The sequence below is a fragment of the Cucumis sativus genome, unplaced genomic scaffold (genome assembly GCF_000004075.3).
Source record: "Cucumis sativus cultivar 9930 unplaced genomic scaffold, Cucumber_9930_V3 scaffold66, whole genome shotgun sequence".
NCBI lineage: Eukaryota > Viridiplantae > Streptophyta > Magnoliopsida > Cucurbitales > Cucurbitaceae > Cucumis > Cucumis sativus.
The window spans coordinates 305,371-314,473 of NW_022279559.1; the positions used below are offsets into that span (position 1 = coordinate 305,371).

At 32.4% G+C, this 9,103-nt stretch overlaps 1 long non-coding RNA gene across 1 annotated transcript; it reads right to left on the reverse strand.

Annotated features, from left to right (window-relative positions):
* Nucleotides 1–967: 967 nt before the first annotated feature.
* Nucleotides 968–1,778, reverse strand: LOC116406120. Its single transcript, XR_004219157.1, has 2 exons — nucleotides 1,452–1,778; nucleotides 968–1,221 (listed from the first exon to the last, which is right to left on the reverse strand). It is a non-coding gene; the product is annotated as an uncharacterized LOC116406120 (long non-coding RNA).
* Nucleotides 1,779–9,103: the final 7,325 nt, after the last annotated feature.

A 9,103-nucleotide genomic window follows, 5' to 3' on the forward strand; every position in this document is an offset into this window, starting at 1 on the left:
TTCAATGTATATACTTAAGTTTTATATATATTGCAGCATGGGGTGGTTAGAAGTAGCGATTGTAAAATTATGGCATGTATTTGAGAGATCTCTTAGTGGACTGTAATTCCTCTGTAACTAAATTCCTTGTTTGGATATAAACTCTTATTGAGACTCTAGACTAGCTTGGATGAGTGTGTATGAGACGCACTCAATGCGGTTATGAGTCTGAAGATTATAATTAAGTATAGAATTCTCTTTTAAACTCTTTTATCACTTTCTCTACCTTCAATGTCAAACCACTCACTTTCTCTCTCATTCCTCTCTATTTTTCCCATTCACCATCAGTATATACCCACAAACAAGCTCTAATTTACAGTGTTAAAATAATTTAATTTTGATTAATGAATTCATTTTAAAACAAAAACATGAAAATCAAATCTAAAATATAAACAAACCTCTGCTCCTTCATTGTCCGCCATTAACTCATCTTCTTCTAAATTCCTCTTAGCATTTGATCCTAATATATTATTGAAGAGATGTCTTGTTTGATGATACATTTTTTTGCAAAACCCCCATAAATAAACTAATGAATTCTTAACCCTACCTGTTCAATTTTTTCTAAATTTCTCCCTTCATATATTCCTCACCAATTTCCTAATTTTCTCAACCCATCTCCTCCTCTCCATTTTCTCTTCTTTTTTTTTCCATCCAAACACAATTTTTCTCTTGACAATCTGAAATACCAATTCAAAATAAACTTATCTCATAATTGTAATTATAAAAAAAAGCAATAAAACATATCTATAACCACAAACTTCATCTCTTTTATAATATATCAAAAACTACCGAGGGAGATTGACCAAACACACATGTGACAAAACTGCTCGCAACTTGAATAATAATGTGATATATTCACAAAATTTCTTCTACACGGTAGGATTATATGATAAATGTAAAACGCATAAATAATTATGTGAATAAACACAAAAGGCGTAAATAAACTTTATTGATCTCGTTGTTGAAAATAATGACGAAAGAAGCACCCAACGACACATAAGGTAGAACCTTTGTATAAAGAAACAACAAATTATATTGAATGAAGAAAATGAAAGGGAATTTAGATTTTCCTTTCTAAAATGTTAATTAATCAAATCATTTATAGTTGATCCCACCATTTTCCAGCTGTCAACTTTAAATTCCTGGTCAATTATCAAGCGCCTAGTTTGGACTTGAGTTTTTCTGCAGTACAAACACATAAAAAATCAAAATCTCACACAAGAAAACAAAAAAAGATTAAAAGAAATAAAAGTTGGAAGAAATAAACAACTAAATTTAATTTTCGTTAAATTTTGACACATGAAATTTTTGCCTCGCAACTAAAACTGACCACACACAATAAAATTAACTATTGTCTTGATATAACAAAAAAAAAAAAAAAAAACCATTTCTCCAGAGATTGAAGACAATACCAACAACTTCATTTTTCATGCAATCTTTATCACATATAGGATCACACAAATCGTTAGCAACGCCTTTTGTCGTGCATGTTTTCTTGCACGTTTCTACACATGATTTGTATTGAGGCTCTAGATTGGATATTTCGTTAAACAAAGTATTAGATTTCCTCTCAATCTCAGCATCCCTTTCAGCGGTCATGTGTGCCTTAGAGAATTGCAGTGATCCCACCACAACAATGGACATAAAGAAAACAATCGTAATGGTTTTTGCCATTTTTTAGTTTTATCTTTTAGTAATTAAGCCTACTTTTTTCCCTTATGGCTTTATCGTATGAGAAAACGAGGGAAGACCATTTTATAGCAATTTTCGTTGTTAAATTTAGATCATTGAGCGAAAAGTAGGTTTTTATCTCTCTATAAATATTTGTAACAAGTGGTGAATATTTGTTTGTTCTCTAAAAACCAGTTTTTGTTCCTTAATTAACACGTGAATAGAGGAAGAAATGGTAACGATAGCAAATAAAATGTCGGTGTTGACTAAATATGGTGTCTCAATTTAAAGGAGATCAATCAAAATAATGAAAACATATGTAGCTTAGATCGAGTGTGTAAACTCAAAGGTAAGGTTGACATTAATTTTATGGTTTCACGAACAAATAATTGATGTGGATAAATTAGCTTTACCAAACAATAAAATTATACTAATTATTTCGAAGCAGTCTTAATTATGTTGTAAAAAAACAGAAAAGAAAGAAAGAAAGAAAAAAGGCGTGGTTTAATAGAGAGTGCAACGAGTCAATTATATAGAATTTAAACACCCATGACAAAAATAATCATAAACATACCTCAAACCCCCTATTTATTGAAGGCATTAATATGATTTAAATTTGACACAAAATAAAATACAAAAAAGTATCATTCCTCTTCTCAGCACTTCAAACACTCAACACACATACACACATATAGGCTGCAACATATAATTATTAACACAAAAACCCACAAACATTGTTTTATTTAAAAAGATAACTTTGGTTTTCAAGGAGCGACACCATGAAGCTTAGTTTATATCGGTCCCAATACAATGGACATCAATAATCGTGGCTTCTTTCGGTTTGAAGTCAATGAGTTTTAAGCAAATTTGGCAAATTAACTTGGATTTGAATTTTATAGCGATATCAAATTCTTTTAGAATATCATCCCCTAAAATCATGACTAACATAAATTCAATATTTTCAAATTATTTATAGTCATCAATATTTATTTTATGAGTTGAATTGAAAATTTGCGTTGAAATATCTCCAAATTTTCAATTTAGAATTATATCCATCCCTAAAATCGTGCATTTAACATAATAACAACTTGAAATTAAGATTTTTATGGGACGTTGTTTTTTTAATTACATTAATATTTAATTTTATTTTCATTTGGCAGGATATTTCTGGGTTTGCCTACGACTTTCTTTTACGGTTGAGTTGCTTTTCTTTTACTGTTATCATTTAGCGTTATGTTTCATGGCACTACAACGTGTGAAGACTACGTTCGATGGAAGATGGATTGGAATTTTCCAATATATTGACTACCACGTGGTTGATGTAAATGTTCCATGTTCATCTTCGTATTAAGAATTTATACAATGCATTCAAGGTAGACTTTTCCAATCTTCAGATCTTTCTGTATATCGGTTGACTCTTTATTTAGTACGGATGCAACAATTCAAACCTTGGCTTGTTGGAATTGTTGAAGAAATAGACCTGTATTGGCTTAAATATGTTGGTTTTTTCGAATTTTTCCAATAATGATTTAGTGGTTGTCGCCACGTGCCCGAGATGACGTGGAGCGACCGATGTCCTCAAAAGAGTTAGTGTTTTTTTAAAAAAGAAAAACAGTCGCCACCAATCTTTTTTACGGTGTGATTGGACATCAAAATAAAGTAAACAGTTTTAAAAATATGGTCTGCGAAAAATAGAGATGAGTTCGGGAGTCATTTGTGTGTGAGGAAGGTATTAGCACCCCACAACACCCATTTAGAAAACGGTTGGCAAATTTCAAATCTCGAATTGAAAATAATTTTTTATTTATTTTAAAACTAATGTCTTATTTTACCCCTCATTACTCCAATATTTAAGCAATGATCTCATAAAATAAGTGAATAATATTCCCTTAATTAGTCGGTATATTGAAGGAAACTTCTCACCTTAAGAAAAAGAAAAATTATTACAATTTCTCAAAGTATATCATGGGCTAGTTTTCGAATAAAGATTTTTTTTAAAATATTGATTAAATCCATTTTTTCTTGAGATCAAATTTCAGACTCCCAAAGATAATGATCCCTCACCTTAAGAATTCTAGGAAATCGGACTCCCAAATTTCCTAGATTCCTTCATAGTATTTTTCTGTTAGCGAAATAAAAGTGTGTTGCTTAAAAAATTGATTAGGATGACTTATGAAGTATAAATTTATATTTTAAACTTTTTTCTAAAAATCAATTAAAAAGGATAGTTTCAAAGTAAAAATTTATAAACGGCTAAAGAAGAAAATTTAAGAAAGGATTCAAAATTAGGTTAATAGGAAATAATGCGCAATGAAATCAAATGTATTATACAACGAATTAAGCAAGTAAGATAAGATTTTGTTTTTTAAAAAAATATTGGGAATCAAATCTTGGACTCCCAAAGAAACGATTCCCTCACCTCAAGAATTTAGAAATAACGAATTCCAGATATTTTTAATTGCATCGTCGAATTTCTTTTAGAATGGTAAAATGTAAAGATAAATGATGTAAGAAAAAAGAACAATTAACTGATATAAAATACCGTGGCAATATTGGAAAGCATAAAAGAAATATTCATGAATTTAATATTACATGATAATAAATATTGTGCATGCAAGAAAAATATGTTAAAATAAATAAGAAAAAAAAATAAAAACCATCACCAACCAAAAAAGGATAGAAGAAAGAAAGGAAAGTTTTTTAAAAAAAATTAAAAATGATAGTTTCAAAGTAAAAATTTATTAAAACTGTCAAGTATAACAAAACTGCAGGGGTCAAGTAAGGTTGTTTTTGTAGTAGTGCCATTACATTTTAATGTCAGATTTGAATTTTGGAAGAGGTCAAGCCGCTGTCTAGCCCACTTGAATTGAAATAGTGTTTGAGAAAGCTTTGGATCAATTTTGTTGAGATTTTGCAAGTACGTAAGATTGTATTTAATCCCTATCAATTGTTGGTTTCAAATTGTGGATGCTCAATTTGTTTTGGATGTTAGGGTTGAGTTTCAAGGGACTAAAAACCATATTGTCCTACGGTTTAAAAGCGTAAATTTATGGCGCCTTCAATTGTGATACTTAATTGGAGTTGGAAGTGACTTTTCGACTTAAGGTTGGCTTAAGTTGCGGGTACCCCCATTGTGTAAAAATTTTGTATTTGAAGGCTTGAGGGATGTAGGATAAAATCTATGCTAAAAATAAGGCATCTTGGGAGTAGTTCAATTTGAGGAGTGGAGGATCAGGGTCACTGAAACATAAAATAGCTTGAGTTGATATTATAGAACGCTTTGGGGATAGTTATGTCATGATCTGAACCTGTGAGGATAACTTAGTGGCCTCATGAATCATTGTTTTCCTATCAAACTGAAGTAGGGAAAGCTTATGATCCTGGAGAATTTAGTCGTTGACTGGGAGTGGTCTATTTTCAAGTATTTTCTTATTAATCTATGTATGCTATTATAGTATGCCATGATTTCAAAAAATTCCAATATGAGTGTTTTTGAACTACATGTTAGAAATAATTTTAAAATATGACTTTTGGTTTCCATGTACTATTATATTTTGGAGTGAACCCGAACTTATTAATCATGATTTAAATGACAACTGGTTTAAAAGGATACCCCTTGATCTGTAATTAAACTTGGATGGTTTGAATGGCCTCTTCTAAAAGTATGTGTCTGATCTTTCAGGACTGAAAACGACTTTACGAAAATGTATTTCTGACCATGATTGACTTTTAAACATGAAATATGTGATCTTAATCAATGTTGGTGATTTACCCATAAGTTATGCAAATGTGTTTTGGTAGCGCCACACCTATGGTTGTTAGGGGATTTCAAGGCTGAAAGAGGTCGTGGCCATAGATTCAGGAGCCTGAGAATAGGTGAGGACTGTTGGAATTTTTGTCCTAAAACTCGTAGTTTATAAATCATATTCTATTCAATAAAGTTGTTATTGAGAAATTAAATATTATAATCTTAAATCCAATAAATCAAAGTTCCAAGGCTATTTTTTGAATAAACTTGAACTTTATGTGTAAACATAAACGTGGATCAAGTTCGAGTATATAGCCTAAATAGTCTATAGTATATGAAATAAAGGTTGGGCGCCTTATTTTGAGAGACTATGGATGCGGCCCACTTTGTAGTACAAACGATGTGATCCTAATCGTTCATGTAGAGACATGAAAGTGGGGGCATCCTATGTAAAATGTTTACATAAGACTGAACCATGAATTAGTCATTTTTACGTTATAACACCGTTTACTGTTTAAAACTGACTATCTCAATTATTGATGACCTAGGTAACTTAGTCTTAATCCTGAGTTAACTATGAACTCCTGTTCATACAAGATTATCCTTAGATCTGCATAGGTGAGGGCAGCTCATCAGCGTTGGCCCAATAAGCCTCCCATTTCAGGAGTAAGATCGGGTGGATAGCTGGGAACATAGGGTACAAGATGGAATTCACTCCTACCCGCTTTAGGGTTAGTAGATAGGTTGCTCTCTTAAGCACTGAATCCAAGTCTTGAACAAGGGGCCCCACCCTCTCATTGGCCCGAGAGGGATTAAGTTTATAGGTTGAACCTTAAACAATTGTTCAATAGTGGATTAGTGGGACTTAAGGAGCAAGATGTAATCTTGGGGGTAAAACGGTATTTTGACCCAGCCAAGGTTACGAGCAACCTGTGAAGGATTAACTTACTGATTATGGTTTTATCAAATGGACACAAATATATCTATAGTGAGGGGAGTGCAACTACGGGACTTTAGTGGAATGACCCGTTAGTTAACGAATGTTGATTAACTCGGTTTAAAAGAGTTTAGCTAGTTAATCTTGAATCGTTGGAGCCCATGATCTATAGGTCCATTAGGTTCCTCTGCTAGCTCATATGGATTAAACTTAGAACAGTGTGATGAAATAAGTCGAATTGTTCGAATAGGGAGAAGAAAGGAAAACGACATATACAGTGATATAATCGTCGGTCTTCTAATTAGAAATAGAGCTTTATGTTTTACATACTATAAGTATGAATGCGGATTCATACTAAGAAGCTCGGAATTTGGTTCAAAAATAGTAAAAAGTCAAAATGTTGACTTTTGACTTTGAAAAGTCAAACTTTGACCGGCCTTATATTCAAATGTGATTTGAATTTTGGAAAAATGAATGCGGATTCATGCTCGAGAGGTTGGAATTAGTCAAGACGGACAAAATGGTAAAAAGTCAAAATATTGACTTTTGACTTAGAAAAGTCAAAGTTTGACTTTTGACTAGAAAAATCTAATGACCATTTTACCCTTGGACTAAGTTAGTGGGAAAATCCAACATTTTGTTGGATAATCCCACTAACTCTTAGTGGATATGTGGCTATATGAGATATAGACACCTAGCCCACTAAGTTCCACTAATTGTTAGTGGAATATTAGGTGTTGAGATTTGGCAATTGAATTGCATGCATTTTTGCATGTAATTAGGCTATAAATAGAGATGTTTTCAAATGTTGAAGGACTTTTGCCTCTTTTATCATTTTCATCATCTCAACAAAAGAAAAAAGAAAGCTTCCAATCTCATTTTATCTCCATTATTTTCTACACCAAAATTGGGCTCCCACAACCCGGTTCTTTGTCCAGAGGATAGCAGTTGAGTACTAGTGGTGGTCTCGGGTAGAATGGTAAGAAGACATCAAACCTTTTGAAAGCTTCAAAGGTAATACTTCTTAAAACCCTAATTTGATTAGTTTATGGTTACATGTTAATTGTGGCAATTAGGGTAGAAATTCGATTCTTTTTCCGCTGTGCATGACTTAGTTCTATCAAGGACGTGGATGAAGGATTGTGATTGGCTTCTAGCCTAGCTCAACCCACATGATGGATGGCTCTATGTGCACATAGGAGCGTGATATGGCGGTTGCTACTGCGGTAGGTACTAAGTATGCATGAGCTCAGTTTGACCACGTGTTTTCCTGTCGATATGGATCGCGTGTGAACTATTCTCGACCGTGTATTTAGTATTCTATCATGCTTGGATTGGATGCAGGTTGCTACTGTGGCAGATACTAAATATGCGTGAGCTTAGTCTAGTCGCGTGTTTATTTGTGGATATGGATATCGTGTGAGCTATTATCGGTCGTGTATTTAGTATTCTACCATGGTTGGTTGGATGGATGTCGCTATTGTGGCAAGTACTAAATGTACTCGAGCTTGTTTTGCCACGTGATTTTCTTGATCGTTTGCGAGCTATTATTATCTCGACCGTATATTTAGGCGCTCTGCTATGGCCGACCCTCATATGGTACTGGTTTGTTGGCAAATACATGCGATTTATCGTAATATGTGATAGTGACGTTTCAATTATTAATTCATTATCGATTCCTTATTTAAACAGTTGTTAGAGTATGTTTACGAGCTTTAATTCTAAAAGAAATAGAGAAAAACAGTTTCAATGTATATACTTAAGTTTTATATATATTGCAGCATGGGGTGGTTAGAAGTAGCGATTGTAAAATTATGGCATGTATTTGAGAGATCTCTTAGTGGACTGTAATTCCTCTGTAACTAAATTCCTTGTTTGGATATAAACTCTTATTGAGACTCTAGACTAGCTTGGATGAGTGTGTATGAGACGCACTCAATGCGGTTATGAGTCTGAAGATTATAATTAAGTATAGAATTCTCTTTTAAACTCTTTTATCACTTTCTCTACCTTCAATGTCAAACCACTCACTTTCTCTCTCATTCCTCTCTATTTTTCCCATTCACCATCAGTATATACCCACAAACAAGCTCTAATTTACAGTGTTAAAATAATTTAATTTTGATTAATGAATTCATTTTAAAACAAAAACATGAAAATCAAATCTAAAATATAAACAAACCTCTGCTCCTTCATTGTCCGCCATTAACTCATCTTCTTCTAAATTCCTCTTAGCATTTGATCCTAATATATTATTGAAGAGATGTCTTGTTTGATGATACATTTTTTTGCAAAACCCCCAATAAATAAACTAAAGAATTCTTAACCCTACCTGTTCAATTTTTTCTAAATTTCTCCCTTCATATATTCCTCACCAATTTCCTAATTTTCTCAACCCATCTCCTCCTCTCCATTTTCTCTTCTTTTTTTTTTTCCATCCAAACACAATTTTTCTCTTGACAATCTGAAATACCAATTCAAAATAAACTTATCTCATAATTGTAATTATAAAAAAAAGCAATAAAACATATCTATAACCACAAACTTCATCTCTTTTATAATATATCAAAAACTACCGAGGGAGATTGACCAAACACACATGTGACAAAACTGCTCGCAACTTGAATAATAATGTGATATATTCACAAAATTTCTTCTACACGGTAGGATTATATGATAAATGTAAAACGCATAAATAATTATGTGAA